This window comes from Somniosus microcephalus, unplaced genomic scaffold (assembly GCF_052327205.1).
Source record: "Somniosus microcephalus isolate GS21.2 unplaced genomic scaffold, FLI_Smic_1.0 unresolved_chr1, whole genome shotgun sequence".
NCBI lineage: Eukaryota > Metazoa > Chordata > Chondrichthyes > Squaliformes > Somniosidae > Somniosus > Somniosus microcephalus.
Window position 1 is genome coordinate 173,367,287 of NW_028225179.1, and position 24,351 is coordinate 173,391,637.

General features: G+C 47.9%; 1 protein-coding gene across 1 annotated transcript in view; it reads left to right on the forward strand.

Annotated features, from left to right (window-relative positions):
* Positions 1 to 522: 522 nt before the first annotated feature.
* Positions 523 to 24,351, forward strand: part of LOC147096581 (uncharacterized) — a 63,651-nt gene continuing 39,822 nt past the window's right edge. Inside the window, exon 1 of the mRNA XM_085975384.1 lies at positions 523 to 632. The gene's annotated coding sequence lies outside the window, so the exon portion shown is untranslated. The remainder of the gene's footprint in view (positions 633 to 24,351) is intronic.

Below are 24,351 nucleotides of genomic sequence, written 5' to 3' on the forward strand. Positions count from 1 at the left end.
AGCCCCAGCTCTGTGCTGCCTGCGGCCCCTCTCCCAGATTCCAGCCCCAGCTCTGTGCTGCCTGCGGCCCCTCTCCGATTCCAGCCCCAGCTCTGTGCTGCCTGCGGCCCCTCTCTCAGATTCCAGCCCCAGCTCTGTGCTGCCTGCGGCCCCTCTCCCAGATTCCAGCCCCAGCTCTGTGCTGATTGAGCTGCTCTCACCTGGGGACAGCGCGTCACAATCGGCCCCAGCGCACCTGAGCCGGAGAGGAGGCCCCGCCTCCTTGCCGCGCCGCCATTGCTTGGAGGACCAGGCCGCCCAGTTCAGTTCTCCCAGCTCAGCCCTCGTCCTATTGGTCAGAGCTCCCGTCAGTCACAGGCCGGGCCTCCATCCACCTGATTAGACCTCTTCCTGTGATGACGTCAGAACCCGGCCCCAGCCTCAGCGCCGGGAGGGAAGGTCCCGCCCCCTAGCCGCGCCACCATTGGTTGGAGGACCAGGCCGCCCAGTTCAGTCCTCCCAGGTGAGCCCTCTTCCTATTGGTCAGCACGCCCGTCATTCAGAATCACATTGCTCCGGCTCACTCCGCCCACCCGCGCAGCTCAATCCGCTCCATTCGGAGTCCGCCGAGGTCCCGATCGCTCGACTCTCAGGTTTGGTTTTTCTCGTATTTTACTTTATAATCTCGCTCTCCGCTCCCCACTCACCTCGATTTAAATCGATTCCCCAACACTTTACCCCGGCCGCTGATTTCGCCTCTTCCCCGGGCCCGGCCTTCCTGCTGCTCCCCGGAGGCCCCGCACAGGCGCACTGGCAGCCTCGTGTTGTCGTGAGAGGCCGAATGAGCATGCGTGGTCCCGCCTCTCCACATTTAAAGGGACACCCACCCCCTCCACATTTAAAGGGACACCCACCCCCTCCACATTTAAAGGGACTCCCACCCCCTCCACATTTAAAGGGACACCCACCCCCTCTACATTTAAAGGGACACCCTCCCCCTTCACATTTAAAGGGACACCCACCCCCTCCACATTTAAAGGGACACCCACCCCCTCCACATTTAGAGGGACACCCACCCCCCCACATTTAAAGGGACATCCACTCCCTCCACATTTAAAGGGACACCACCCCTCCACATTTAAACGGACTCCCACCCCTCCACATTTAATAGGGACACCCACCCCCTCCAATTTTAAAGGGACACCCATCCCCTTCACATTCAAAGGGACTCCCACGCCCTCCACATTTAAAGGGACACCCACCCACATTTAAAGGGACACCCACCCCTCCACATTTAAAGGGACACCCATCCCCTCCACATTTAAAGGGACTCCCACCCCTCCACATTTAAAGGGACTCCCACCCCCTCCACATTTAAAGGGACACCCACCACCCTCCACATTTAAAGGGACGCCCACCCCCCCTCCACAGTTAAAGGGACACCCACCCCCTCCACATTTAAAGGAACATCCACCCCCTCCACATTTAAAGGGACTCCCTTCCCCCCCCACTCATGTCCTGTACTGTGGAGGAGGAATTCCTGGAGTGTTTACGGGATGGTTTCCTGGACCAATATGTCGAGGAACCAACCAGAGATCAGGCCATCTTAGACTGGGTATTATGTAACGAGAAATGATTAATTTGCAATCTTGTTGTACAAGGCCCCTTGGGTCGGAGTGATCATAATATGATCGAATTCTTCATTAAGATGGAGAATGAAGTAGTTGACTCAGAGACTAGGGTCCTAAATTTAAATAAAGGAAACTACGATGGTCTGAGGAGCGAGTTGGCTAGGATTGATTGGGGAATGTCACTCAAAGGGTTGACGGTGGATAGGCAATGGCAAACATTCAAAGACCGCATGGATGAACTACAGAAGTTGTTCATCCCAGTTTGGCACAAAAATTGAACAAAAAAGGTGACTCAACCATGGCTAACAAGGGAAATTAGGGATAGCATAAGATCCAAGGAGAGGACATATAAATTGGCCAGAAAAAGCAGTAAACCTGAGGATTGGGAGCAGTTTAGGATTCAACAAAGGAGGACAAAGGGATTAATTATGAAGGGGAAAATAGAATATGAGAGTAAGCTTGCAGGGAACATAAAAACTCACTGTAAAAGCTTTTATAGATATGTGAAGAGAAAAAGAACATAAGAAGTAGGAGCAGAAGTAGACCATACGGCCCCTCGGGCCTGCTCCGCCATTCAATAGGATCATGGCTGATCCGAACCTAGTCTCATATCCACTTCCCTGCCCGCTCCCCATAACCCCTAATTCCCTTATCAGTTAGGAAACTGTCTATCTCCGTTTTAAATTTATTTAATGTCGCAGCTTCCACAGCTATCTGAGGTAGCAAATTCCATAGATTTACCACCCTCTGAGTGAAGAAGTTTCTCATCATCTCAGTTTTGAAAGGGCAGTCCCTTATTCTGAGATTATGCCCCCTAGTTCTAGTCTCACCCATCAGTGAAAACATCCTCCCCGCATCCACCTGATCAAGCCCCCTCACAATCTTATAGGTTTCAATAAGGTCGCCTCTCATTCTTCTGAACTCCAATGAGTAGAGGCCCAACCTACTCAACCTTTCCTCATAAGTCAACCCCCTCATCTCCGGAATCAACCGAGTGAACCTTCTCTGAACTGCCTCGAGAGCAAGTATATCTTTTCTTAAATATGGAAACCAAGACTGTACGCAGTATTCCAGGTGTGGCCTCACCAGTACCCTGTATAACTGAAGCAAGACTTCCCTGTTTTTATACTCCATCCCCCTTGCAATAAAAGCCAAGATTCCATTGGCCTTCCTGATCACCTGCTGTACCTGCATACTAACCTTCTGTGTTTCATGTACCAGGACCCCCAGATCCCTTTGTACTGTAGCACTTTGCAGGTCGTTTCCATTTAGATAATAACTTGCTCTTTGATTTTTTTCTGCCAAAGTGCATAACCTCACACTTTCCAACATTATATTCCATCTGCCAAATTTCTGCCCACTCACTTAGCCTGTCTATGTCCTTTTGCAGGTTTTTTATGTCCTCCTCACTCACTGCTTTCCCTCCCATCTTTGTATCATCGGCAAACTTGGATATGTTGCACTCGGTCCCCTCCTCCAAATCGTTAATATAGATTGTAAAGAGTTGGGGTCCCAGCACTGACCCCTGCGGAACACCACTAGTTACTGATTGCCAACCCGAGAATGAACCATTTATCCCAACTCTCTGTTTTCTGTTAGATAGCCAATCTTCCACCCATGCCAGTATATTACCCCCAATCCTGTGATTTTTTATCTTGTGCAGTAATCTTTTGTGTGGCACCTTGTCAAATGCCTTTTGGATGTCCAAATACACTACATCCACTGGTTCCCCTTTATCCACCCTGTTTGTTACATCCTCAAAGAATTCGAGCAAATTTGTCAAACATGACTTCCCCTTTATAAAACCACGCTGACTCTGTCCAATTAAATTATGTTTATCTAAATGTCCTGTTACTGTTTCCTTAATAATGGACTCCAACATTTTACCAACCACAGATGTTAGGCTAACTGTCCTATAGTTTCCAGCCTTTTGTCTACCTCCCTTTTTAAATAAGGGCGTTACATTAGCAGTTTTCCAATCTGCTAGGACCTTGCCTGAATCCAGGGAGTTTTGGAAAATTACCACCAATGCATCCGCAATCCCCACCGCTACCTCTCTCAAGACCCTAGGATGTAACCCATCAGGTCCGGGGGATTTATCCACCTTAAGTCCCATTATCTTACCGAGTACCATCTCCTTAGTCATTTTAATCGTGTTTAGCTCCTCCCCCCCCCCCCATAGCCCCCTGTTTGTCCAGTGTTGGGATATTTTTAGTGTCCTCTAATGTAAAGACTGATACAAAATATTTGTTCAGCGTTTTTGCCATCTCCATGTTCCCCACTACTAATTTCCCAGTCTCGTCCTCAAAGGGACCAACATTCACTTTAGCCACCCTTTTTCTTTTTATATAACTGTAGAAACTCTTGCTATTTGTTTTTATATTTTCTGCTAGTTTACTTTCATAATCTATCTTCCCTTTCTTAATTAATCTTTTAGTTATTCTTTGCTGGCTTTTAAATGCTTCCCAATCTTCTATCCTCCCGCTAGATTTGGCTACTTTATATGCCCTTGTTTTCATAGAGTCATAGAGTTTTACAGCACAGAAAGAGGCCCTTCGGCCCATCGTGTCTGCGCCGCCCATCCATCCCTGTCCAGTCTAATCCCATTTTCCAGCATTTGGTCCATAGCCTTGTATGCAATGGCATTTCAAGTGCTCATCCAAATGCTTCTTGAATGTTGTGAGGGTTCCTGCCTCTACCACCCTTTCAGGCAGTGAGTTCCACATTCCAACCACCCTCTGGGTGAAAAAGTTCCTCCTCAAATCCCCTCTAAATCTCCTGCCCCTTACCCTGAATCTATGCCCCCTTGTTATTGACCCCCCCACTAAGGGGAAAAGTTCCTCTTTATCTACCCTATCTATGCCCCTCATCATTTTGTACACCTCAGTCAGGTCCCCCCTCAGCCTTCTCTGCTCCAAGGAAAACAACCCCAGCCTGTCCAGCCTCTCTTCATAGCTGAGGCGCTCCATCCCAGGTAACACCCTGGTGAATCTTCTCTGCACCCTCTCCAAAGCAATCACATCCTTCCTATAGTGAGGCGACCAGAACTGCACACAGTACTCCAGCTGTGGCCTCACCAGCGTTTTGTACAGCTCCATCATAACCTCCCTGCTCTTATATTCTATGCCTCGGCTAATGAAGGCAAGTATCCCATATGCCTTTTAACCACCTTATCTACCTGCTCCGCTGCCTTCAGGGATCTATGTACATGTACACCAAGGTCCCTCTGACCCTCTGTACTTCCTAGGGTCCTACCACTCATTGTGTATTCCCTTGCCTTATTTGTCCGTCAAAAATGCATCACCTCGCACTTTTCAGGGTTAAATTCCATTTGCCACTTTTCCGCCCATCTGACCAACCCGTTTATATCGTCCTGTAGCCGGAGGCTTTCCTCCTCGCAATTTACCACCCCACCAATTTTCGTGTCATCTGCGAACTTACTGATCATACCTTTTACATTCTCATCCAAATCATTTATGTAGATCACGAACAACAAGGGACCCAGCACCGATCCCTGAGGTACCCCACTGGACACAGGCTTCCAGTCACAAAAGCAACCTTCAACCATCACCCTCTGCCTCCTGCCACTCAGCCAGTTTAGGATCCAACGCGCCAAGGCACCCTGGATCCCATGGGCTCTTACCTTCTTAACCAGTCTCCTATGCGGGACTTTGTCAAAAGCTTTACTGAAGTCCATGTAAACCACATCCACAGCATTTCCCTCATCCACCCCACTAGTCACCCCCTCGAAAAATTCGATCAGATTTGTCAGACATGATTTACCCTTGACAAAGCCATGCTGACTATCCCCGATTAATCCTTGCCTCTCCAAGTGGAGATTAATTTTGTCCCTCAGAATTTTTTCCAATAATTTCCCCACCACAGATGTTAGACTCACTGGCCTGTAATTCTCTGCTACCCTTCTTGAATAATGGTACTACGTTAGCTGTTCTCCAGTCCTCTGGTACATCCCCTGTGGCCAGAGAGGTTCTGAAAATTAGTGTCAGAGCCCCTGCAATCTCCTCCTTTGCCTCCCACAGCAGCCTGGGATACATCTCGTCTGGGCCTGGGGATTTATCCACTTTTTGGCCTGCTAAAACCGCTAGCACCTCCTCCCTCTCGATGCTAATATGTTCAAGTATGTCACAGTCCCCTTGCCCGATTTCTATGTCTGCATCGTCTTTCTCCATAGTGAACACAGATGCAAAAAATTCATTTAAAACCCCGCCTACATCCTCTGGCTCTACACACAGATTGCCACTTTGGTCCCTAATGGGCCCTACCCTTTCCCTGGTTATCCTCTCGCCCTTAATATACTTATAAAACATCTTAGGATTTTCCTTTATTTTGCTCGCCAGTGTTATTTCATGGCCCCTCCTCGCCCTCCTAATTTCTTTTTTAAGTATGCCCCTGCACTTTTTATAATCCTCCAGGGCTTCCTCCGTCTTTAGTCTTTTGTAACTGCCAAAAGCCCCCCTTTTATTTCTAATGCATTTTTGTATATCCCTTGTCATCCAAGGTTCCCTTTGCTTGTTCCCTTTGCTCATACTTTATATGCCCTTGTTTTCAGTCGGATACTATCCTTTTTTACTTTACTTAGCCACAGATGGCTGTCTTTTCTTTTACGCCCCTTTTTCCTCAGTGGAATATATTTTTCTTGAAAGTTGTGAAATATCTCCTTGAATGTACACCACTGCTCATGTACCGTCTTACACCTTAATCTATTTCCTCAGTCCACTTTAGTCAACTCTGCTCTCATACCTTCATAGTCTCCTTTATTTAAGCTCAGTACGCTGGTTTGAGATCCGACTCTCTCACCCTCAAACTGAATTTGGAATTCAACCATATTATGGTCACTCATTCGAAGGGGATCCTTTACTAGGACATTTTTTATTAATCCTGTCTCATTACACAGGACCAGATCTAAGATTGCCTGCCCCCTGGTTGGTTCAGTTACAGACTGCTCAAGGAACCCGTCCCTAATGCACTCTATGAACTCTTCCTCGAAGCTGCCCTGCCCAATTTGATTTGTCCAGTCAATATGAAAGTTAAAATCTCCCATGATTATAGCTGTTCCCTTATTACAAGCCCCAACTATTTCCTGATTTATACTCCGACCAATAGAGTTGCAACTGTTAGGAGGCCTTTTGACTATGCCCACTAGTGACTTTTTCCCCTTATTATTAGAGTCATAGAGTCATAGAGTTTTACAGCACAGAAAGAGGCCCTTCGGCCCATCGTGTCTGCGCCGCCCATCCATCCCTGTCCAGTTTAATCCCATTTTCCAGCATTTGGTCCATAGCCTTGTATGCAATGGCATTTCAAGTGCTCATCCAAATGCTTCTTGAATGTTGTGAGGGTTCCTGCCTCTACCACCCTTTCAGGCATTGAGTTCCACATTCCAACCACCCTCTGGGTGAAGAAGTTCCTCCTCAAATCCCCTCTAAATCTCCTGCCCCTTACCCTGAATCTATGCCCCCTTGTTATTGACCCCCCTACTAAGGGGAAAAGTTCCTCTTTATCTACCCTATCTATGCCCCTCATCATTTTGTACACCTCAATCAGGTCCCCCCTCAGCCTTCTTTGCTCCAAGGAAAACAACCCCAGCCTGTCCAGCCTCTCTTCATAGCTGAGGCGCTCCATCCCAGGTAACATCCTGGTGAATCTTCTCTGCACCCTCTCCAAAGCAATCACATCCTTCCTATAGTGAGGCGACCAGAACTGCACACAGTACTCCAGCTGTGGCCTCACCAGCGTTTTGTACAGCTCCATCATAACCTCCCTGCTCTTATATTCTATGCCTCGGCTAATGAAGGCAAGTATCCCATATGCCTTTTTAACCACCTTATCCACCTGTTCCGCTGCCTTCAGGGATCTATGTACATGTACACCAAGGTCCCTCTGACCCTCTGTACTTCCTAGGGTCCTACCACTCATTGTGTATTCCCTTGCCTTATTTGTCCGTCCAAAATGCATCACCTCACACTTTTCAGGGTTAAATTCCATTTGCCACTTTTCCGCCCATCTGACCAACCCGTTTATATCGTCCTGTAGCCTGAGGCTTTCCTCCTCGCAATTACCACCCCACCAATTTTCGTGTCATCTGCGAACTTACTGATCATACCTTTTACATTCTCATCCAAATCATTTATGTAGATCACAAACAACAAGGGACCCAGCACCGATCCCTGAGGTACCCCACTGGACACAGGCTTCCAGTCACAAAAGCACCTTCGACCATCACCCTCTGCCTCCTGCCACTCAGCCAGTTTAGGATCCAACGCGCCAAGGCACCCTGGATCCCATGGGCTCTTACCTTCTTGACCAGTCTCCTATGCGGGACTTTGTCAAAAGCTTTACTGAAGTCCATGTAAACCACATCCACAGCATTTCCCTCATCCACCCCCCTAGTCACCCCCTCGAAAAATTCAATCAGATTTGTCAGACATGATTTACCCTTGACAAAGCCATGCTGACTATCCCCGATTAATCCTTGCCTCTCCAAGTGGAGACTAATTTTGTCCCTCAGAATTTTTTCCAATAATTTCCCTACCACAGATGTTAGGCTCACTGGCCTGTAATTACCTGGTTTATCCCTGCTACCCTTCTTGAATAATGGTACTACGTTAGCTGTTCTCCAGTCCTCTGGTACATCCCCTGTGGCCAGAGAGGTTCTGAAAATTAGTGTCAGAGCCCCTGCAATCTCCTCCTTTTCCTCCCACAGCAGCCTGGGATACATCTCGTCCGGGCCTGGGGATTTATCCACTTTTTGGCCTGCTAAAACCGCTAGCACCTCCTCCCTCTCGATGCTAATATGTTCAAGTATGTCACAGTCCCCTTGCCCGATTTCTATGTCTGCATCATCTTTCTCCATAGTGAACACAAATGCAAAAAATTCATTTAAAACCCCGCCTACCTCATCTGGCTCTACACACAGATTGCCACTTTGGTCCCTAATGGGCCCTACCCTTTCCCTGGTTATCCTCTTGCCCTTAATATACTTATAAAACATCTTAGGATTTTCCTTTATTTTGCTCGCCAATGTTATTTCATGGCCCCTCCTCGCCCTCCTAATTTCTTTTTTAAGTACGCCCCTGCACTTTTTATACTCCTCTAGGGCTTCTTCCGTCTTTAGTAACTGCCAAAAGCCCCCCTTTTATTCCTAATGCATTTTTGTATATCCCTTGTCATCCAAGGTTCCCTTTGCTTGTTGGTCCCACCTTTGACCTTTACAGGAACATGTTGGCGTTGTACTCTCTCTATTTCCCTTCTGAAAGTCTCCCACTGTTTTGATGTGGATTTTGCTATAAGTAGCTGCTCCCAGTCCACTTTGGCCAGATCCTGCCTTATCATATTAAAATCGGCCTTCCCCCAATTTAGAACCCTTATTTCCGGGCCGTCTTTGTCCTTTTCCATGACCACCTTAAATCTCACCGAATTATGGTCACTGTCGCCAAAATGCTCTCCTACTGACACTTCCACCACTTGCCCGGCTACATTCCCTAGAATTAGGTCCAGTACCGCCCCCTCTCTTGTAGGACTTTCTACATGTTGGCTCAAAAAGCTCTCCTGGATGCACTTTAAGAATTCCGCACCCTCTAAGCCTTTCACACTCTGACTATCCCAATTTATATTGGGGAAGTTGATATCCCCCACTATTATTACCCTATTATTTTCGCACTTTTCTGAGATTTGCCTACATATCTGTTCCTCTATCTCCCCCTGACTGTTTGGGGGCCTATAGTACACTCCCAGCAAAGTGCTTGCCCCCTTTTTGTTTTTAAGTTCTACCCATATGGCCTCATTAGAGGAACCCGCTAATATATCATCCCTCCTTACAGCAGTAATTGACTCCTTAATTAATATTGCAACACCCCCTCCCCTTTTACACCCCCCTCTGTCTCGCCTGAAGATTCTATACCCCGGAATATTGAGCTGCCAGTCCTGACCCTCCCTCAACCATGTCTCCGTGATAGCAACAATATCGTACTCCCATGTGTTCAACAACAACTTCAGTTCATCCACCTTATTTGCAAGACTCCTTGCATTAAAATAAATGCCTTCCAGCCCTGCCATATTCTCTTTTGCCTTCACATATTTGCTCTGCCTTCCCAGCTGACTTGTTTTTCCCCTCTGTATTTGGCTGTAAATCACCCCCTACTATAGCTCCACTCTGTACCCCATCCCCCTGCCAAGTTAGTTTAAACCCTTATTCCTTATTTCCACCCAAACCGTTTCACTATCCTGATCCTTTGATCCAATATAATTTCTCACTATTGCAGTGATTCCATCCTTTATTAACACAGCCACCCCACCCCCTTTTCTTTCCCTTCTGTCCTTCCTAATAGTCAAATACCCCTGGATGTTTAGTTCCCAGTCATGGTCACCCTGCAGCCATGTCTCCGTAATGGCCACCAGATCATACCCATGTGTAGTTATTTGTACCGTCAACTCGTCTATTTTGTTGCGAATGCTGCGTGCATTCAGATAAAGAACCTTTAACTATGTTTTGTGACAATTTATTCCTGCTTTTACCCCCTTTACTACTTTACCTTTATCTTTATATATTCTGTCCCTTCCTGACACGCTCTGGTTTTTAATTACCCCTTGCTCTATTGCCTTCTCCGCTGACATTTTTATTTTTTGCTCTCTTGAACCCTCCCCCCAACTAATTAGTTTAAAGCCCTCCCTACAGCCCTAGTTATTCGATTCGCCAGGATTCTAGTCCCAGCACTGGCCAAGTGAAGTCCGTCCCAACGGAACAGCTCTCTCCTGTCCCAGTACTGGTGCCAGTGTCCCAAGAAGCAAAACCCATTTCTCCCACACCAGTCTTTGAGCCACGCATTTAACTCTCTGATTTTATTTACCCTAGCCAAATTTGCTCGTGACGGCAGGTACAGCACGGGTTAGATACAGAGTAAAGCTCCCTCTACATTGTCCCATCAAACATGCCCAGGGCAGGTACAGCACGGGTTAGATACAGAGTAAAGCTCCCTCTACACTGTCCCATCAAACACTCCCAGGGCAGGTACAGCACAGGTTAGATACAGAGTAAAGCTCCCTCTACACTGTCCCATCAAATATTCCCAGGGTATGTGCAGCACGGGTTAGATACAGAGTAAAGCTCCCTCTACACTGTCCCATCAAACACTCCCGGGGCAGGTACAGCACGGGTTAGATACAGAGTAAATCTCCCTCTACACTGTCCCATCAAACACTCCCAGGGCAGGTACAGCATGGGTTAGATACAGAGTAAAGCTCCCTCTACACTGTACCATCAAACACTCCCGGCGCAGGTACAGCACGGGTTAGATACATAGAAAGATAGAAACATAGAAGATAGGAGCAGGAGTAGGCCATTCGGCCCTTCGAGCCTGCTCCGCCATTCAATGAGATCATGGCTGATCATCCAAATTCAGTACCTTGTCCCTGCCTTCTCCCCATATCCCTTGATCCCTTTAGCCTTAAGAAATATATCCAACTCTTTCTTGAATATATTTAATAAACTGGCCTCCACCGCCCTCTGTGGCAGAGAACTCCACAGGTTCACCACTCTCTGGGTGAAGAAATTCCTCCTCATTTCAGTCCTAAATGGCTTACCCCTTATCCTTAGACTATGACCCCTGGTTCTAGACTCCCCGGCCATCATAAACATCCTTCCTGCATCTGGTCTGTCCAGGCCTGACAGAATTTTATAGGTTTCGATGAGATCCCGTCTCAATCTTCTAAACTCCAGTGAGTATAAGCCCAATCGACACAATCTCTCCTCATACGTCATTCCTGCCATCCCAGGTATCAGCCTGGTGAATCTTCGCTGCACTCCTTCCATGGCAAGAACGTCCTTCCTCAGGTAAGGCGACCAAAACTGCACACAATACTCAAGGTGCGGTCTCACCAAGGCCCTGTACAACTGTAGCAAGACATCCTTGTTCCTGTACTCGAACCCTCTTGCTACGAAGGCCAACATACCATTTGCCTTCTTAACCGCCTGCTGCACCTGCATGCTTACCTTCAGCGACTGGTGCACAAGAACACCCAGGTCTCTTTGCACTTCCCCTTCTCCCAATCTATTGCCATTCAAATAATAATCTGCCTTCCTGTTTTTGCCACCAAAGTGGATAACCTCACATTTATCCACATTATAGTGCATTTACCATGTTTCTGCCCAATCACCCAAGCTGTCCAAATCGTACTGGAGTTTCACGACATCCTCCTCAAAGCTTACCCTCCCACCCAGCTTTGTGTCGTCTGCAAATCTGGAGATATTACATCCAATTCCCTCGTCCAGATCATTAATATATATTGTGAACAGCTGCGGTCCTAGGACCGATCTATGCGGTACCCCATTAGTCACTGCCTGCCACTCGGAAAACGACCCGTTTATTCCAACTCTTTGCTTTCTGTCCGCCAACCAGTTCTCTATCCAAGTCAATACCTTGCCCCCAATCCCATGTGCCTTAATTTTGCACGCTAATCTCTTTTGTGGGACCTTATCGAAAGCCTTCTGAAAGTCCAAATACACCACATCCACTGGTTCTCCCTTATCTATTTTACCAGTTACATCCTCAAAAAATTCCAGTAGATTAGTCATGCATGATTTACCTTTTGTAAATCCATGTTGACTTTGTCCGATCCTGTCACTGCTTTCCAAGTGCTCTGCTATTACATCTTTTATAATAGACTCGAGCATTTTCTCCACTACCAATGTCAGGCTTACCGGTCTATAATTCCCCGCTTTTTCTCTACCACCTTTTTTGAATAGAGGGGTAACATTAGCTACCCTCCAATCCATGGGTACTGTTCCAGAGTCTATCAAGTTCTGGAAGATGACCAGCAATGCATCAACTATTTCTAGGGCCACTTCCTTAAGTACCCTGGGATGTAGATTATCAGGCCCTGGGGATTTATCGGCCTTCAGTCCCATCAATTTTCCTAACACCATTTCCCTACAAATACTGATTTCTTTCAGTTCCACCCTTTCATCAGACCCGATGTTCCCCGGCATCTCTGGGAGGTTATTTGTGTCCTCCTTTGTGAAGACAGAACCAAAGTATGAATTTAGTTGGTCTGCCATTTCTTTGTTTCCCATTATAAATTCCCCTGATTCTGACTGCAGGGGACCTACGCTTGACTTCACCAATCTTTTTCTCTTCACATATCTATAAAAGCTTTTACAGTCAGTTTTTATGTTCCCAGCTAGCTTACTCTCATATTCTATTTTCCCTTTCTTAATTAATCCCTTTGTCCTCCTTTGTTGAATCCTAAACTGCTCCCAATCCTCAGGATTATTGTTTTTTCTGGCCAATTTATATGTCTTCTCCTTGGATCTTATGCTATCCCTAATTTCCCTTGTTAGCCACGGTTGAGTCACCTTTTTTGTTTTATTTTTACGCCAAACTGGGATGAACAAATTCTGTAGCTCATCCATTCGGTCTTTGAATGTTTGCCATTGCCTATCCACCGTCAACCCTTTGACTGCCATTCCCCAATCAATCCTACCCAACTCGCTCCTCAGACCATCGTAGTTTCCTTTATTTAAATTGAGGACCCTAGCCTCTGAGTCAACTACTTCATTCTCCATCTTAATGAAGAATTCGATCATATTATGATCGCTCCGACCCAAGGGGCCTCGTACAATAAGATTGCTAATTAATCCTTTCTCGTTACATAATACCCAGTCTAAGATGGCCTGATCTCTGGTTGGTTCCTCGACATATTGGTCCAGGAAACCATCCCATAAACACTCCAGGAATTCCTCCTCCACATTATTGTTACTAATTTGGTTGGCCCAATCTATATGTAGATTAAAGTCAGCCATGATGACTGCTGTGCCCTTATTGCACGCTTCTTTAATTTCCCTTTTCATGCCATCCCCAATCTCCGCCTTACTGTTGGGAGGTCTATATACCACTCCCACTAATGTTTTTTTCCCCTTAGTATTTCTCAATTCTACCCACACAGGTTCCACCTCACCAGAGCTAACATCCTTCATTACAATTGTATGAATCCATTCTTTAACCAGTAATGCTACCCCACCTCCCTTTCCTTTTTGCCTATCTTTCCTGAATATCGAATACCCCTGGATGTTGAGTTCCCAGTCTTGGCCATCCTTGAGCCACGTTTCCGTAATCCCAACCAAATCATATTCGTTTATCTCTATTTGCGCAGCCAATTCATCCACCTTATTACAAATGCTCCTTGTATTCAGACACAAAGCCTTCAGGCTTGTTTTTTTAACGCTCTTAGACCTATTAGAATTATTTACTGTGGCCACGTTTGATTTAAACCATTGACTTCTCTGACTGCCACTTTTGTTTTTCTCCTTCCTATCTTTTGCTTTTATCCCTGCTTCCCTTTCCTCTGTCTCCCTGCTCAGGTTCCCAACCCCCTGCCATTTTAGTTTAAACCCCCCCGAACAGTGCAAGCAAACCTCCCCGCAAGGATATTTGTCCCGCTCTGGTTCAGGTGCAACCCGTCCGACTTGTACAAGTCCCACCTCCCCCAGAAGCAGGCCCAGTGATCCAGGAAACTAAAGCCCTCCCTCCTGCACCAACTCTTTAGCCACGCATTCATCTGCTCTATCCTCCTATTCCTATACTCACTAGCACGTGGCACCGGGAGTAATCCAGAGATTACAACCTTTGAGGTCCTGCTCTTTAATCTGCTACCTAGCTCCCTAAATTCTTGCTGCAGGACCTCATCCCTCTTCCTACCCATGTCATTGGTCCCAATGTGAACCACGACCTCTGACTGTTCACCCTCCCTCTTCAGAATGCCCTGCAGCCGTTCAGTGACATCCTTGACCCTGGCACCAGGGAGGCAACAAACCATCCTGGAGTCACGTCTACGGCCACAGAAACGCCTATCTGTTCCCCTTATGATAGAATCCCCTACCACTATTGCTCTCCCACTCTTTTTCCTCCCTTCCTGAGCAGCAGAAGCACCCCTGGTGCCAGGAAGTTGGCTGCTGCTGCCTTCCTCTGGTAAGTCATCCCCCTCAACAGTATCCAAATCGGTATACCTGTTTGAGAGGGGGATGGCCACAGAGTAATGCTCCCTCTACACTGTCCCATCAAACACTCCCAGGGCAGGTACAGCACGGGTTAGATACAGAGTAAAGCTCCCTCTACACTGTCCCATCAAACACTCCCAGGGCAGGTACAGCACGGGTTAGATACAGAGTAATGCTCCCTCTACACTGTCCCATCAAACACCCCCAGGGCAGGTACAGCACGGGTTAGATACAGAGTGTCAGCCGTGGCTCAGGTGGCAGCACTCTCTCCTCTGAGTCAGAAGGTTGTGGGTTGAAGTCCCACTCCAGAGACTGGAGTCTAAAACTCTGTGCTGCCCCTCCAGTGCAGTGCTGAGGGAGTAAAGCCCAGTGCAGAGTAAAGTTCCCTCTGCACTACTCCACTAACAGGCCTGAGCCCCAAACTCAGAAGAGCGCCCTCTGCTGCATTCCACTTGTCTCAGCAGCGGGAGAAGCAGGCGGCGGAGGTCCCGCCCCTCGGCCACCCCGATTGGTTGGAGGACCCGCCGCCACCTCAGTCCTCCGAGCTCCACCCGCTCTCTCCCTATTGGTCGGAGCTCCCGTCAGTCACCGCCGTGGAGTTGATGACGTGGCCCAGTCCGGCTCCCTGCAGAAGACAAGGGGCTGCGGCCGCTCAATCCGCTCCGCTCGGTGCCATGAGGGCGCTGGCACGGTGCGGTTTGTATTTTCTTTTTATTTATCTCCCCGCCCGCGCTTCTCTCCGCTATATATACAAAACCCTGATAAAACTCACTTTCCGCCAGTGATCCGGACTCTCGCGGTTGCTCGGGTCGACCCAGAATGTGAGGCCCTGTGCAGGCGCGGTAGCGGCTCATCCTCGGGAGCGGGGCCCGGTGGTGCATGCGGAGTAGGGGGAGGGGGCAGGGCCTGTTCAGAGCCCACACTCACCTTGGAGCGGCGCATGCGGAGTAGGGGGAGGGGGCGGGGCCTGTTCAGAGCCCGCGCTCACCTTGGAGCGGCGCGTGCGGAGTAGGGGGAGGGGGCGGGGCCTGTTCAGAGCCCACGCTCACCTTGTGGCGGAGTAGGGGGAGGGGGCGAGGCCTGTTCAGGGCCCGCGCTCATCTTGGGGCGGCGCATGCGGAGTAGGGGGAGGAGGCGGGGCCTGTTCAGAGCCCGCGCTCACCTTGTGGCGGCGCGTGCGGAGTAGGGGGAGGGGGCGAGGCCTGTTCAGGGCCCGCGCTCACCTTGGAGCGGCGCATGTGGAGTAGGGCGAGGGGCGGGGCCTGTTCAGAGCCCGCGCTCACCTTGGAGTGGTGCATGTGGAGTAGGGCGAGGGGCGGGGCCTGTTCAGAGCCCGCGCTCACCTTGGAGCGGCGCATGCGGAGTAGGGGGAGGGGCGGGGCCTTTTCGGACCCTGCGTTCCCCTTGGAGAGGCACATGCGGAGAAGGGGGCCGGGCCTGTTCAGAGCCCGCGCTGCCCTTGGAGCGGTGCATGTGGAGTAGGGGGAGGGGGAGGGGCGGGGCCTGTTCAGAGCTCACCTACAACAATGTGAACAACAACAACTTGTATTTCTATGCTGGAAAAACTCAGCAGGCCAGGCAACATCCGTTAACGTGAACATTGATTCAGACCACTGCTTTATTATTGATATATATTAATGACCTGGACTTGGGGATCCAGGGCATAATTTCAAAATTTGCAGATGACACGAAACTCTTAAATGTAGCAAACAATGAGGATAGTAAGAGACTTAAGGAGGAAGTAGCCAGACTGGTGAAATGGGCAGAAACGTGGCAGATTAAATTTAATGTAGAGAAGTGTGAAGTGATTCACTTTGGCAGGAAGAATGAGGAGAGGCAATATAAACTAAATGGTCCAGTTTTAAAGAGGGTGCAGGAACAGAGAGGCCTCGGGGGGTATGTACACAAATCTTAGAAGGTGGCAGGACAAGTTGAGAAGGCTGTTAAAAAGCAAACAGGATCCTTGACTTTATTAATAGAGGAATAGAGTACAAAAGCAAGCAAGTTATGCTAAGCCTTTATAGAACACTGGCTAGGCTTCCGCTGGGCACCACACTTTAGGAAGGATGTCAAGGCCTTAGAGAGGGTGCAGAAGAAATTGACGAGAATGGGACCAGGGATGAGGGACTTGAGTTACGTGGAGAGACGGGAGAAGCTGGGGTTGTTCTCCTTGGAGCAGAGAAGATTAAGAGGAGATTTGATAGAGTTGCTCAAAATCATACAAAGCCCTGGTTGGACCCTAGAGAGTGATAGAGTCATAGAGGCATAGAAGGAGGCCATTCGGCCCATCGAGTCCATGCCGGCTCTCTGTAGAGCAATCCAGTCAGTCCCATTCCCCCGCTCTATCCCCGTAGCCCTGCAAGTTTATTTCCCTCAAGTGCCTATCCAGTCTCCCCTTGAAAACATTGAGTGTCTCCACTTCCACCACTTCCGTCGGCAGCGAGTTCCAGGTCCTCACCACTCGCTGCATAAAAAAGTTTTTACTCACGTCCAACCTGTATCTCTTGCCCAAAACCTTAAATCTGTGTCCCCTAGTCCTTGTACCATCAACTAGTGGGAACAGCCTTTCCCCATCTAGCCTATCCAAACCCCTCATAATCTTTTACACCTCGATCAAATCACCCCGCAACCTCCTTTGCTCCAATGAAAACAAATCCAGCTTCTCCAAACTGTCCTTGTAGCTAAGATCCCCCATCCCCGGAACCTTTCTGGTAAATCTCCTCTGCACCCTCTCAAGGGCCTTCACATCCTTCCTAAAGTGTGGTGACCAGAACTGGACGCAATACTCCAGTTGTGGCCTAACCAGCGCTTTATAAAGGTTCAGCATAACTTCTCTACTTTTGTACTCAATACCTCTATTTATGAAGCCCAAGATCCCACATGCTTTGTTAACCACTCTCTCACTATGTCCCGCCACCTTCAGGGACCTACGCACATTAACTCCCAGGAACTCCCTGGAGCACTGTGTACAGTTCTGGGCACCGCACCTCAGAAAGGATATACTGGCCTTGGAAGGAGTGCAGCACAGGTTCACCAGAATGTTACCCGGGCTCCAAGGGTTAGATTATGAGGGAGAGATTACATAAACTAGGCTTGTATTCCCTGGAATCTAGAAGGTTAAGGAGTGAGTGAGGATTTTAGGATTTTGAAAGGTAGAGTAGATAGAGAGAAACTTTTTCTGCCGGTGGGGGAGTCGACAAGGGGACATCACCTTAAAATCAGAGCCAGGCCATTCAGGAGAGAAGTTGGGAAACACTTCTTCACACAAAGGGTGGTAGAAGTGTGGAACCTTCTCCCACAGGAAGCAGTCGATGCCAGCTCAATTAATCATTTAAAATCCCAGAGCGATAGATTTTTGCTAGACAAGGGAGCAAAGGGATATGGAGCCAAGGCAGGTGGGTGGAGTTAAGACACAGATCGGCCATGATCTCATTGAATGGTGGAACAGGCTGGAGGGGCTGAATGGCCTCCTCCTGTTCCCATGTTCCTATTTACTCTATCAAAAACCTTCATGTTTTGAACACCTCTATTAAATCTCCGCTGCACCTTCTCTGCTCCAAGGAGAACAATCCCAGCTTCTCCAGTCTCTCCACATAACTGAAATCCTCTGTGTATTAGTCGTGGGGCAGCCGGCTATAGCAAACAGCTTTCTTAAGAACATCAGAAATAGGAGCAGGAGCAGGCCATTCGGCCCTTCGAGCCTGCTCCGCCATTCAATAAGATCATGGCTGATCTTCTACCTCATCCCCACCTTCCCGCCCAATCCCCATATCCCTCGATTCCCCATGAGTCCAAAAATCTATCGATCTCAGCCTTGATTATACTCAATGACTGAGCCTCCACAGCCCTCTGGGGCAGAGAATTCCAAAGATTCACCACCCTCTGGGTGAAGAAATTTCTCCTCATCTCAGTCCTAAATGGCCGACCCCTTATTCTGAGACTGTGACCCCTGGTTCTAGACTCCCCAGCCAGGGGAAACAGTCTCCCAGCATCTACCCTGTCAAGCCCTGTAAGAATTTTAGATGTTTCAATGACATCACCTCTCATTCTTCACAATTCTTGGGAATATAGGCCTAGTCTCCTCAATTTCTCCTCACAGGACAATCCCCCCATCCCAGGAATCAGTCTGGTGAACCTTTGTTGCACTCCCTCTAAGGCAAGTATATCCTTCCTTAGGTAAGGAGACCAAAACTGTCCACAATACTCCAGGTGTGGTCTCACCAAGGCCCTGTATAACTGCAGTAAGACTTCTTCACTCTTATACTCCAATCCTCTTGTAATAAAGACTAACGTACCATTTGCTTTCCTAATTGCTTGCTGCACCTACGTGTTAACTTTCAGTGCCTCGTGTACAGGGACACCCAGGTCCCTCTGAACAACAACATTTCCCAATCTCTCACCATTTAAAAAATACTCTGCTTTTCTATTTTTCCTACCAAAGAGGGTTGGAGTATAAAAGCAGGGAAGTCCAGCTACAACTGTACAGGGTATTGGTGAGACCACACCTGGAGTACTGCGTACAGTTTTGGTCTCCGTATTTAAGGAAGGATATATTCGCATTGGAGGCAGTTCAGGGACGATTCACTAGATTAATTCCTGAGATGAGGGGATTGACTTATGAGGAAAGGTTGAGCAAGCTGGGCCGATACTCACTGGAATTTAGAAGAATGAGAGGTGATCTTTTTGAAACATATAAGATACTGAGGGGGCTCGACAAGGTAGATTCAGAGAGGATGTTTCCCCTCGTGGGGAAATCTAAAACTCGGGTGCACAGTTTCAGAATAAAGGGTCGCCCTTTTAGAACTGAGATGAGGAGGAATTTCTTCTCTGAGGGTCGTAAATCTGTGGGATTCTCTGCCCCGGAGAGCTGTCGAGGCTGGGTCATTGAATACATTTAAGGTGGAGATAGACAGATTTTGGCAAGATAAGGGAGTGAAGGGTTATGGGGAGCGGGCAGGGAAGTGGCTTTGAGCCCAAGATCAGCCATGATCTTATTGAATGGCGGAGCAGGCTCGAGAGGCCAAGTGGCCGATTCCTGCTCCTATTTCTTATGTTCAAAGCGGATCACTTCACACTTCTCCACATTCATAGAGTCATAGTCATAGAGTTATACAGCACAGAAAGAGGCCCTTCGGCCCATCGTGTCCGCGCCGCCCATCCATCAAGCCCTGTCCAATCTAATCCCATTTTCCAGCATTTGGTCCATAGCCTTGTATGCAATGGCATTTCAAGTGCTCATCCAAATGCTTCTTGAATGTTGTGAGGGTTCCTGCCTCTACCACCCCTTCAGGCAGTGAGTTCCAGACTCCAACCACCCTCTGGGTGAAAAAGTTCCTCCTCAAATCCCCTCTAAACATCCTGCCCCTTACCCTGAACCTATGCCCCCTTGTTATTGACCCCCCTACTAAGGGGAAAAGTTCCTCTTTATCTACCCTATCTATGCCCCTCATCATTTTGTACACCTCAATCAGGTCCCCCCTCAGCCTTCTTTGCTCCAAGGAAAACAACCCCAGCCTGTTTAGTCTTTCTTCATAGCTGAGGCGCTCCATCCCAGGTAACATCCTGGTGAATCTTCTCTGCACCCTCTCCAAAGCAATCACATCCTTCCTATAGTGAGGCGACCAGAACTGCACACAGTACTCCAGCTGTGGCCTTACCAGCGTTTTGTGCAGCTCCATCATAACCTCCCTGCTCTTATATTCTATGCCTCGGCTAATGAAGGCAAGTATCCCATATGCCTTTTTAATCATCTTATCTACCTGTTCCGCTGCCTTCAGGGATCTATGTACATGTACACCAAGGTCCCTCTGACCCTCTGTACTTCCTAGGGTCCTACCACTCATTGTGTATTCCCTTGCCTTATTTGTCCGTCCAAAATGCATCACCTCGCACTTTTCAGGGTTAAATTCCATTTGCCACTTTTCCGCCCATCTGACCAACCCGTTTATATCGTCCTGTAGCCTGAGGCTTTCCTCCTCGCAATTTACCACCCCACCAATTTTCGTGTCATCTGCGAACTTACTGATCATACCTTTTACATTCTCATCCAAATCATTTATGTAGATCACAAACAGCAAGGGACCCAGCACCGATCCCTGAGGTACCCCACTGGACACAGGCTTCCAGTCACAAAAGCAACCTTCGACCATCACCCTCTGCCTCCTGCCACTCAGCCAGTTTAGGATCCAACGTGCCAAGGCACCCTGGATCCCATGGGCTCTTTCCTTCTTGACCAGCCTCCTATGCGGGACTTTGTCAAAAGCTTTACTGAAGTCCATGTAAACCACATCCACAGCATTTCCCTCATCCACACACCTAGTCACCCCCTCGAAAAATTAAATCAGATTGGTCAGACATGATTTACCCTTGACAAAACCATGCTGACTATCCCCGATTAATCCTTGCCTCTCCAAGTGGAGACTAATTTTGTCCCTCAGAATTTTTTCCAATAATTTCCCTACCACAGATGTTAGGCTCACTGGCCTGTAATTACCTGGTTTATCCCTGCTACCCTTCTTGAATAATGGTACTACGTTAGCCGTTCTCCAGTCCTCTGGTACATCCCCTGTGGCCAGAGAGGTTCTGAAAATTTGTGTCAGAGCCCCTGCAATCTCCTCCTTTGCCTCCCACAGCAGCCTGGGATACATCTCGTCCGGGCCTGGGGATTTATCCACTTTTTGGCCTGCTAAAACCGCTAGCACCTCCTCCCTCTCGATGCTAATATGTTCAAGTATGTCACAGTCCCCTTGCCCGATTTCTATGTCTGCATCGTCTTTCTCCATAGTGAACACAGATGCAAAAAATTCATTTAAAACCCCGCCTACCTCATCTGGCTCTACACACAGATTGCCACTTTGGTCCCTAATGGGCCCTACCCTTTCCCTGGTTATCCTCTTGCCCTTAATATACTTATAAAACATCTTAGGATTTTCCTTTATTTTGCTCGCCAATGTTATTTCATGGCCCCTCCTCGCCCTCCTAATTTCTTTTTTTAAGTACGCCCCTGCACTTTTTATACTCCTCTAGGGCTTCTTCCGTCTTTAGTCTTTTGTAACTGCCAAAAGCCCCCCTTTTATTCCTAATGCATTTTTGTATATCCCTTGTCATCCAAGGTTCCCTTTGCTTGTTGGTCCCACCTTTGACCTTTACAGGAACATGTTGGCGTTGTACTCTCTCTATTTCCCTTCTGAAAGTCTCCCACTGTTTTGATGTGGATTTTCCTATAAGTAGCTGCTCCCAGTCCACTTTGGCCAGATCCTGCCTTATCATATTAAAATCGGCCTTCCCCCAATTTAGAACCCTTATTTCCGGGCCGTCTTTGTCCTTTTCCATGACCACCTTAAATCTCACCGAATTATGGTCACTGTCGCCAAAATGCTCTCCTACTGACACTTCCACCACTTGCCCGGCTACATTCCCTAGAATTAGGTCCAGTACCGCCCCCTCTCTTGTAGGACTTTCTACATGTTGGCTCAAAAAGCTCTCCTGGATGCACTTTAAGAATTCCGCACCCTCTAAGCCTTTCACACTCTGACTATCCCAATTTATATTGGGGAAGTTGAAATCCCCCACGATTATTACCCTATTATTTTCGCACTTTTCTGAGATTTGCCTACATATCTGTTCCTCTATCTCCCCCTGACTGTTTGGGGGCCTATAGTACACTGCCAGCAAAGTGCTTGCCCCCTTTTTGTTTTTAAGTTCTACCCATATGGCCTCATTAGAGGAACCTGCAAATATATCATCCCTCCTTACAGCAGTAATTGACTCCTTAATTAATATTGCAACACCCCCTCCCCTTTTACACCCCCCTCTGTCTCGCCTGAAGATTCTATACCCCGGAATATTGAGCTGCCAGTCCTGACCCTCCCTCAATCATGTCTCCGTGATAGCAACAATATCGTACTCCCATGTGTTCAACAACAACTTCAGTTCATCCACCTTATTTGCAAGACTCCTTGCATTAAAATAAATGCCTTCCAGCCTTGCCATATTCTCTTTTGCCTTCACATATTTGCTCTGCCTTCCCAGCTGACTTGTTTTTCCCTCTGTATTTGGCTGTAAATCACCCCCTACTATAGCTCCACTCTGTTCCCCATCCCCCTGCCAAGTTAGTTTAAACCCTTATTCCTTATTTCCACCCAAACCGTTTCACTATCCTGATCCTTTGATCCAATATAATTTCTCACTATTGCAGTGATTCCATCCTTTATTAACACAGCCACCCCACCTCCTTTTCTTTCCCTTCTGTCCTTCCTAATAGTCAAATACCCCTGGATGTTTAGTTCCCAGTCATGGTCACCCTGCAGCCATGTCTCCGTAATGGCCACCAGATCATACCCATGTGTAGTTATTTGTACCGTCAACTCGTCTATTTTGTTGCAAATGCTGCGTGCATTCAGATAAAGAACTTTTAACTATGTTTTGTGACAATTTATTCCTGCTTTTACCCCCTTTACTACTTTACCTTTATCTTTATATATTCTGTCCCTTCCTGACACGCTCTGGTTTTTAATTACCCCTTGCTCTATTGCCTTCTCCGCTGACATTTTTATTTTTTGCTCTCTTGAACCCTCCCCCCAACTAATTAGTTTAAAGCCCTCCCTACAGCCCTAGTTATTCGATTCGCCAGGATTCTAGTCCCAGCACTGGCCAAGTGAAGTCCGTCCCAACGGAACAGCTCTCTCCTGTCCCAGTACTGGTGCCAGTGTCCCAAGAAGCAAAACCCATTTCTCCCACACCAGTCTTTGAGCCACGCATTTAACTCTCTGATTTTATTTACCCTCGCCAAATTTGCTCGTGAGGGCAGGTACAGCACAGGTTAGATACAGAGTAAAGCTCCCTCTACACTGTCCCATCAAACATGCCCAGGGCAGGTACAGCACGGGTTAGATACAGAGTAAAGCTCCCTCTACACTGTCCCATCAAACACGCCTGGGGCAGGTACAGCACGGGTTAGATAAAGAGTAAAGCTCCCTCTACACTGTCCCATCAAACACTCCCAGGGCAGGTACAGCACAGGTTAGATACAGAGTAAAGCTCCCTCTACACTGTCCCATCAAATATTCCCAGGGTATGTGCAGCACGGGTTAGATACAGAGTAAAGCTCCCTCTACACTGTCCCATCAAACACTCCCGGCGCAGGTACAGCACGGGTTAGATACATAGAAACATAGAAACATAGAAGATAGGAGCAGGAGTAGGCCATTCGGCCCTTCGAGCCTGCTCCGCCATTCAATGAGATCATGGCTGATCATCCAAATTCAGTACCTTGTCCCTGCCTTCTCCCCATATCCCTTGATCCCTTTAGCCTTAAGAAATATATCCAACTCTTTCTTGAATATATTTAATAAACTGGCCTCCACCGCCCTCTGTGGCAGAGAATTCCACAGGTTCACCACTCTCTGGGTGAAGAAATTCCTCCTCATTTCAGTCCTAAATGGCTTACCACTTATCCTTAGACTATGACCCCTGGTTCTAGACTCCCCGGCCATCATAAACATCCTTCCTGCATCTGGTCGGTCCAGGCCTGACAGAATTTTATAGGTTTCGATGAGATCCCGTCTCAATCTTCTAAACTCCAGTGAGTATAAGCCCAATCGACACAATCTCTCCTCATACGTCATTCCTGCCATCCCAGGTATCAGCCTGGTGAATCTTCGCTGCACTCCTTCCATGGCAAGAACGTCCTTCCTCAGGTAAGGCGACCAAAACTGCACACAATACTCA